Here is an 8920-nt window from a genome sequence, read left to right as displayed (position 1 = left end):
AAAAACCAGGAAACCCTATTATGTACATATTATTATTATTCCAGTACCGATTTTACCAGTAAAGAAACTCAGGTATAAAGAAAGAAGATCTTGGTGGCCCAAATCACAGGATAGATTTGAACTCAACTCTGAGCCCAGAGCCAGAGGTTTTACCACTGTGCTAAATAACACACTAGGATAAATATTTTAAACTAAGGCATTCACGGTTGTAGATGGTGTTGAGTTTTGGGATATTGCAAACACTCCAAGGTTTCATACAAAAGGATTTATGTTTTCTTATTTTAAGCAATATAATCTCTTCCTTTCTCTTTCAGTTAACATTCAAATAACCAGATTATTGCCTTTGGATAGGCCTCCTATATCTAATAAATATTTAAAGACATGTTTTTAAAACAAGAAAGTCACCTAACCCAAAGCTCCATCTCTGACAAGAGTTTGTTGCTGGTTTGCAGCACTAACTCCTGTATGTCTGCTCAACACACGGATCTAGAGGCAACAGATTATATCAAAGGCAGAGACTCTAGGAGCTTAAGGGTGCAAAACAAAGCAGTCTAAGAAGATTGTCATATTTTTGTTAGGCAATGTTCTTTCTTTAGATAAATTTAACCAAGAACACCACAGTCTTTACTTTTCAAATGATAATATTTAAAGATGATAAAATTCTCACGGAAACATCTAAGCATCGAGTGGATAAAACAGACTCTTATTTCCCCCTAAGTAGCTAGAACAGTCTCTCACGTGAGCACCTAAACACATATTTACATCGTTTAAATGCTATACACGTCAAAACACTCCAACCTCACGCTTCCTTTGAAGTCACGACAATCAGTTTTTTCTTAGTGTCATTTTTTAGCATTGCTATGGCACTTCACTTTTGACGAGTGTTGTATAATTATTTCTACTCTTAGTTAACTCCTAGTTATTAATTTGCATGCAGTTAACTTTCCCAATAAAATATAGATAGAGTTTTTGACAAAAATGAACCTACCCATAACCAAGAGGTTCATACATCAGAATTGCAGATAATCCTGTACCCACAGGACAAATAAGGTAGATAGGCAGGCAGGCAGGCAGGCAAAGAGAAAGAGAGAGAGGAAATAGACAGACATAAAAAACTAAGTCTCTTGTACTCTTGTTTTGCTGGAATTATTGGTCACATCCGGATGTTGCCAATGAGAACATGAACAAATGAGAGACTAGTATTCACAGGTGAATTAATATTGCTGGAGGAGTGACTGTGGCAGACACTGCTGGTTATCAGCCAGTGCCCATTCTCTTTTTTTCCTTTAAGTAATAGAATCCCCCACTGCCCATCTAGATAGTACATTTCCCAGCCTCCCTTCCAGCTAGAAGTAGCAACATAAAGTTCAGGCCAACGGAATGTGTACAGAAGTATTGTGTGTAGCTGCTGGGCCACTTACTTAATGATAAAGCTTCTTGCCATGGACCTCCTCTGCCCTCTTCCCTTAGGCTGAGAAATGTCAATAATTAGCACAGCTACCCTGGATATCTAACACGGAAGCCACATTTTCAACATGGCAGAGCTGAACAAGCCCAGATCCACAAATGACCTCATAGGACAGAGCAACTGCATTTCAGGGTCTCTGCTACAGCAATTTAGCCTGTATCAGAACTAACAGAGTAAACAAATGAGGAGGGAAAAATATATATAAACACACACGCACACAAACACAAACACAAACACATACACCATAGATTGGCTTGACTAGCTCTTGATAACAAGGGTAGGTAACGATTACGGGGAATTTTAAAGGAAAGCAGGCTGGAAACATGACAGTAATTGTTCCAGATGAGGGCAAGAACCAAGTTCTAACTAGGTACAAGTAGCAAGTCCTATAAAAATGTATTTTTATACCATTACAAATGTAAATAACTTCAAATAAATTAACAAATCTCTACTGAAGTTGAGACATCCATAAAGCATAAAATGCATTAGTGTCCAAGATTTCCTATCATGTTGATAGTAGGCCTAAGCCTGTAAGATCCCAGAAGGCAGGAATAACATCTTATTCATTTTCGTATTCTCTCCCTTCTTCCTATCTTGACCCTAATATATTGATAAGCACCAACATCTTAGAACCATCTAAGGATTAAAAACAAATGCATGCTCTACAGAATTTATTGCCATTATCTTCTTTGCAATAATCTTCAACTTCTACCACTTTCTGGTTTTGAGAAATATATGCATATTTTTAATATTTAGAGCTATAGTAGAATCTGTAAAAACTTAGAGCTACAGATCATTAATTTTTTTAGATGTAGAATTAACAAACACTTCTTCAACATCTAGTTTATGCCTGGCTCTGTGGTTGCTTCCACATAATACTTAAAGTTAACATCATCACCTCCATTTTTAAAATGAAGAAACGAAGATACAGAGTAAAATGGTCTGCCCAAAATTATGTCACTAGTACACAGAAAAGCTTGAACGAGAATTCAGGGTTCCTGACTTACAGTTTAGTTCTGTTTCTGAGAGGTCTATTCCACTGCCTTATGCTTTGATGATACATTTCTACATATCAAATATTAGACCAAACAACAACAACAAAACACACACAAACAAAACACCTGCCAGCATGGTAATGACTGCTGGGTACTGATGAATAGGAAAACATAGACATGTATACTGTCCTAGATATTATCTAAGGATCAAGAAGGACTACAGGTAAATATATCAGAGTAATTCCTCTGAATAAAAATAGGAAAACTTTCCAAGGTGAAAATGAGCAACTGGATAGCAGCATTAACATAAACATCAACACTTTTGAAAACTATTATTTAATTCAACATAATTCTTCACTATTGGTCTAACCAGAATCTGTTTGGATTCAAAGATACTAACAAATATGATAAGAATCGATATACCAAGGTTAGTAAGTATCCAGCTATATATTTAGGACCCTAAGTGGCTGAATGAAGTGCACATCTTCCCAAAAACTTGTCACTTTCTTAAGGAGATATTCCATGTGCTCAGTTTAAGACCCCTTGATCTGAAAAGGTCCAGGAGCAAGAAAAGTTAGCAAGTTTTGAATCTCCAGTTTGATGTTGATTTGTTTGCTTATTATTTGTTATTTGAATTGGCTGTACTTAAAGCTAAAGAAAGTTAGGGAGAAATGAGACTGAGACAACAAATGCAATGAGTTATTTTTGCAATTCTTGGCCCTGACAATGGGAATATAACAGTATCTAAGAATTTCAGATGCTAAGTAATTAACAAGTTGGTGTCACATCTCTGGGATTAAACTTCTCACTATCCAGATAGGAAAATTTGATGTGAGACCACAGGCAAGGCTTCCTAAAGGAAATCAGAGATGGAGATGGAGATGTTAAAATCCACGATTCCCAGTAGTGTCATGACATGGCTTATAGCAGCGACTTTCACCCTTTCCTAACAAAAAGCATGGCTCTAACCAATAAGTAATCCCATACGCTTTACCCACTCATGCGCTAAGGGCAATTTTGCCTTTCACAGAAGAGAGCCTTAAGAGTTTTAAATAAGCACGATAAAGCATTCCCAGTAGTGAGTTAAATGCTGTATTACAGGCCTTCCTCCAACTGTGTACTTAAATAAGGGTAGAGCTAGGAGACAAATGTAGGGAAATGGCTGGATCCCATGGAAAGACCTATGTAGGAGGCACTTTGATGGACCCAGTGAGCTCAGAGTCCCCTCCCATTCGGGGTATCTAGAGCACCTCCTTGATTCTTAGTGCTACTGATGAAGTTTCCGCTTCAATGGGACAACGGCTTTCTATCACAGAGTGTCATAACATCTTATAAAAAACTGTCATAACACAGAACCCTTCTAATTGGTGTGGAGAGCTCTGTAAGAGCACAGTAGTTGTAAGCCATAGCATCACCTCTCTTTAGGGAGAGAGAATAAAATTTAATACACAGGGCGACAGAGATAATTAATTGCCTTCTTGGCAACCTACCACTCTACTGCCAATGGGATCACTGTGACAAGTTATAAGATTCAAGTCAAAATATTTAACTCAGCCACTTCCTCAAGTGGTAGACCCAATTTTAGGCACCCCACAGTTAGGGTGCTCATGGAGAAAAGTCTTCTCTTCATTATTCTGCGGTAGCACACATAACTATTGTCATCTATGGGTGTTCTGTTGCCTCTATGAAGGATATATCTGTCTACAAAGTATACTCATGTATTTCTATCAGTGTAAGGAAGGAATAAGGAATGCAGAGAATTATAATAAGCTGAATAGTTCCAGGAAAATGTAAGAACTAGATAAAAAATGAGAAAAGATTAGTACTGAAAGTCTTTGAAAATAACATGATACAAAGTAGTCCAATCAAAAGGGTGTAAGAGGATGAATTAATCAACATTCCCAAAAGAAATGCTGATTATACCACCTGGATCCACAGCGCCTAGAAGATGACAGGTCACTCTAATAAAGTCCAAGAATGTAAATTCTACAACCAAGGCAGGAAATTCTGTGACCTAAAATTCAGGGGTCAAAGCAGAGGACCAAGGAGGCCCTAGGGAATGAGTTGGAAGTAGGAAAGGGGAGGAAGGAAAGAAGAAAGTCATGATGTATTGACTAAGCCAGGGTCTCCACCTCCTCACTGGGTTACAGGATTTTTTTTTTTTTTTGAGAGGTAACAGCTCCCTAATGAGAATATACAGAAAGTATTTCCTGCTATGTTTTTAGATTTACAAACAATAAAATACATCCATTTTGAGTTCACAGTTTGATAAGTTTAGATAAATGTATACATCCATGTAATCATCACCACAGTCAAGATACATAACATTCCCATCATTCCAAAGTTTCCTCAAGCCCTCTACAGTCCCACCCCCAAGCCCTAGGGAACCACTCATCTGCCTTCTGTTCCGTCAATCATTGCCTCTGACTGATTTCCCCGTAAGTGGAGCCCTGCTTTATATACTCTTTTTGTGTATATCTTCTTTTGTTAAGAAAATTTTTTATATTAATTTGTACTGTTTATAGCAGTAGTTCACACCTCTGTATTGCTTCATAGAATTTCACTGGATGGATTCACTATGATTTACTTATCCATTTACCTGTTGATGGACACTTCAATTGTTTCCAGATTTTGCTTCCAGATTTTGGCTACTATGAATAGCTATTATGAACATTTGTATACAAGTCTTGTGTGGACATATGTTTTCATTTCTCTTGCGTAAATGCCTAGCAGTGGCTTGCTGAATCATATAACAAAAAAAAAAGTGGACATTTTAACTTTATAAGAAACTGCCAAGTCATTTCCAGAGTGGCTGAATCATTTTACATTCCTACCAGTGATGTGTGAGAGTTCCCTTACTTCACATCCTCACTAGCACTCAATATTGTCTGCCCTTAATTTTAGCCATTATAGTGCATGTCTGGTAGTACCTCATCATGGGTTTAATTTGCATTTTCCTGACTAATAATGTTGAGCATCTTTTTATATGCTTACTGGCCATGCATATATCTTCTTTTTCTGAAGTGTCTGTTAAAATCTCTTATTTTTAAATTGGGTTGGTTTTTGCTATGTTGACTTCAACTTTTTTCTAAGAATGACAGCACTTATCATCAATTTGATTTAGAGCTAGTAATCTGAGGCTCTCTAATGGGACTGCCAGGCTAAAAAATTTGCTAACAAAAGTTCAAGTGAAAGGGTCAAAAATGGATGGAATGCATAAATCAGATCATATCACTCTCCTGCTTAAAAATCTGCCATGGCTTTCCATGGCAATTAAAATAGAATCCGAGCTTTGTATCTTGGTCATGATTTGACCTCTGCATCCCTCTCCAACTTCATCTCTTGCCATCCCCCCTCATTCACCATGCTCCTGACATCTGCCTTTCTTTTAGTCCCTTAAACACATGTATTTGTTCCTAACGTCATCCCCTCTGCCTGGAATTCTGCTCATGTAGAGCTTGATGTGCTGCCTCCTAATCACTCAGTCTCAACTTTGTCAGGACTTCCCTACCTAATCCTGATAAACAGCACCCCTCAGTTCCTCTGCATCTCAGCACTTGTCACTACCTGAACATATTTTATATTTTTAGGTATGTTTATTGTCTGTTTCTTCCCAATATAATTCAAGCTTTATGAATACATAAACTTTGTCTGGGTCATTGATTCATCCCTGGAACCAACACATGATGCCAAGAAAGTATCAGCTCAGTGACTATTTTTAGAATAGCTGGTTCTCTTCCTCCTCAGCTGTAGCATCCCAGTCTGTAGCATCAGAGCAGCCTTGGCTGGAGTCACAGGAGCCATCGCTAGAGAATGCACCAAATGTATTCAATTTGAAGGCATCATCACCGCCCTAGGCCAATCACAGGTAAGAGCAATTTGACTTGTAAGATGAGATGAGTAAGAGAAAGGTGGGTAGCATAGCTTTTGGCCAGAGGAGGGAAAAGGACATTTCAGATATTCTTTTTAGACAGTAAGTCTCTTTTTGGATGGCCTCAAGTTTCTGGGGCATTATCTCTTCTCATTGTGGCAAAAGCTTTCAGTTTTCACAATGTTTTGATCCTCTCCTCTGGGCCTCTTCAGTGGCAGAAAGCTTCAGCTGTCTTTCCAGGCCAGGTTCCCATCTGTCACTTCTAAACCTCATTTTTGTTTCTTCTAATTCATGATCTGATCACTTTGATCCTTTGTAAAATACTTTAAACTCCATTTATTTTAATTCAAATTGGAAATGTAGGGCAAACATGGTGTTTTGGCTTTGGTTTTAGTTTTTTGTCCTGCCTCTCTGGTTTTCCCATCTTTTGCTTCTGGTCACTTAAAAATATGATAGATTAAATAGATTGATAGAGAGACAGAAAGATATCCATACACTATTTGTGTTGTTGTTTGAGAGCATCTTTCAAGGGCCTCAGGGCTGGTGACTACACAGAACCACTTTTCATATTTCCTAAGTGTTATTTTTCCAATGCCAAATCTGGAAAGCACATATTCTCTGCCTATATCCTCACTAATGAATGAAGTTTCCTCTGCTTCCAATTGTTATAATTGCTATAAAGCCACAGGCCTTCTCTTTATGTGTTTAGTAACAAATCAAAAAGAAAAGCTAAATAAAAACTGTTCCCAATTTTTAAGTTAACTTTATATATGTAACACTTCCTAAATTACATGAAAACCTTTTCCTTTAAGACCCCCTCTGTAGTATTCCTTTGTGCACATAATCATTTAATTTTATTTACTTATTTATTTATGTTTTTTAGACAGAATCTCACTCTGTCACCCAGGCTGGAGTGTAGTGGTGAGATCTTGGCTCGGCGCAACCTCCGCCTCCTGGGTTCAAGCAATTCTTCTGCTTCACCCTCCCAAGTAGCTGGGATTACAGGCATGCACCACCATGCCCAGCTAATTTTTGTATTTTTAATAGAGATGGGGTTTCACCATGTTGGCCAGGCTGGTCTTGAACTCCTGACCTCAAGTGATTTGCCAGCCTCAGCCTCCCAAAGTGCTATAATTACAGGCATGAACCACTGCACTCAGCCTAATCATTCATTTTATAAGTAGTTAGTGAAAACTTAGCATATGCTAGATGCTGGGTATAGATAGGAGGGGGGGACTAACACATTCAAGAAACAGTATACAGTTGCCACCTCTAAAGGCTTTTGTTCTTAATAATGTAGTAAACAATTACACCTCATATGGTGTATTAGGGTTCTCCACTAAAACAGAACCAACTGGAGGAATTGGCTCGCGTGATGGTAGAGCCTGGCAAATCCAAATTCTGCAGGACTGGCCAGCAGGCTGGAGACTGCTCATGTTTATTAGCCATTTAGATACCCTCTTTAATGAAGTGCCTGCTCAAGTCTCTTGCCCATTTTTCTATTGGGTTGCTTTTTCATCAGTTTGAATGAGTTCTTTATATATTTTGGATTTGAGTGTTCTGTAGGGATTGTATTAATATTTTCTAAATATCTTCTCCCACTCCCTGGCTTGCTTTTTCGCCCTCTTCATGTAATCTTTTGCTGAACAAAAGTTCTTAATTTTAACTTAGTCATATTTATTTATCTTTTCATTTAGAGTAGTGCTTTTTAAGTCCAATTTTTTAAATCCTTGCACTCTCAAGGTCATGAAGATATTCTTCTCTGTTTTCTTCTAGAAGTTTTATTTTTTACTTCTTACAGATGTTTAACTTTCACATTTATATCTATAATCAACCTGGAATTGACATTTCCATATGATATGAGGTATTTGTTCTAAAGTGAAACATAGATACAGAAAATATCACCAGGCAAATGTATAGCTTAATCAATTATTATGAGTCAATCACCACCCATGTCAAGAAATAGAACTTTACAACACATGTACTCGAATGTTCATTGCAGCACTATTCATAATAGCAAAGACATGGACTCAACCTAGCTGCCCATCAACAGTGGACTGGATAAAGAAAACCTGGTACATATACACCATAGAATACTATGCAACCACAAAAAGAACGAGATCATGTTTTTCGTAGCAACATGGATGCAGCTGGAGGCCATTATCCTAAGCAAATCAACAGAGGAACAGAAGACCAAATACCACATGTTCTCACTTAAAAAAGATGACAACAGGTCAGGTACAGTGGCTCACGCCTGTAATCCCAGTACTTTGGGAAGCCGAGGCAGGCGGATCAAGAGATCGAGACCATCCTAGCCAACATGGTGAAACCCCGTCTCTACTAAAAAAAAAATAAAATAGGGGGGTGATCCAAGATGGCCGTTTAGGAACAGCTCAGGATTGCAGCTCCCAGTGAAAGCGCAGAGGGTGAGTGGACGCCGTGTTTTTATTGCCCACAGACTAGGAAATTCCCGGGCAGAGGTGCTCCACGGTCACCAGCGCGGCTGTTTCGGCCAGTGCGGCTGTGCCGGCCAGCGCCGGCCAGCGCCGCTGCTTTGCCCCGCGCGGCTGCTTTGCCCCGCGCGGC

General features: G+C 38.6%; 1 pseudogene; it reads left to right on the top strand.

The window, feature by feature from the left end:
• Nucleotides 1-8920, top strand: part of LOC108306025 — a 62455-nt pseudogene that overhangs the window by 20393 nt on the left and 33142 nt on the right.

The sequence above is a fragment of the Cebus imitator genome, unplaced genomic scaffold (genome assembly GCF_001604975.1).
Source record: "Cebus imitator isolate Cc_AM_T3 unplaced genomic scaffold, Cebus_imitator-1.0 Scaffold69, whole genome shotgun sequence".
Classification (NCBI taxonomy): Eukaryota; Metazoa; Chordata; class Mammalia; order Primates; family Cebidae; genus Cebus; species Cebus imitator.
This window is presented reverse-complemented; position numbering and strand designations above follow the sequence as displayed.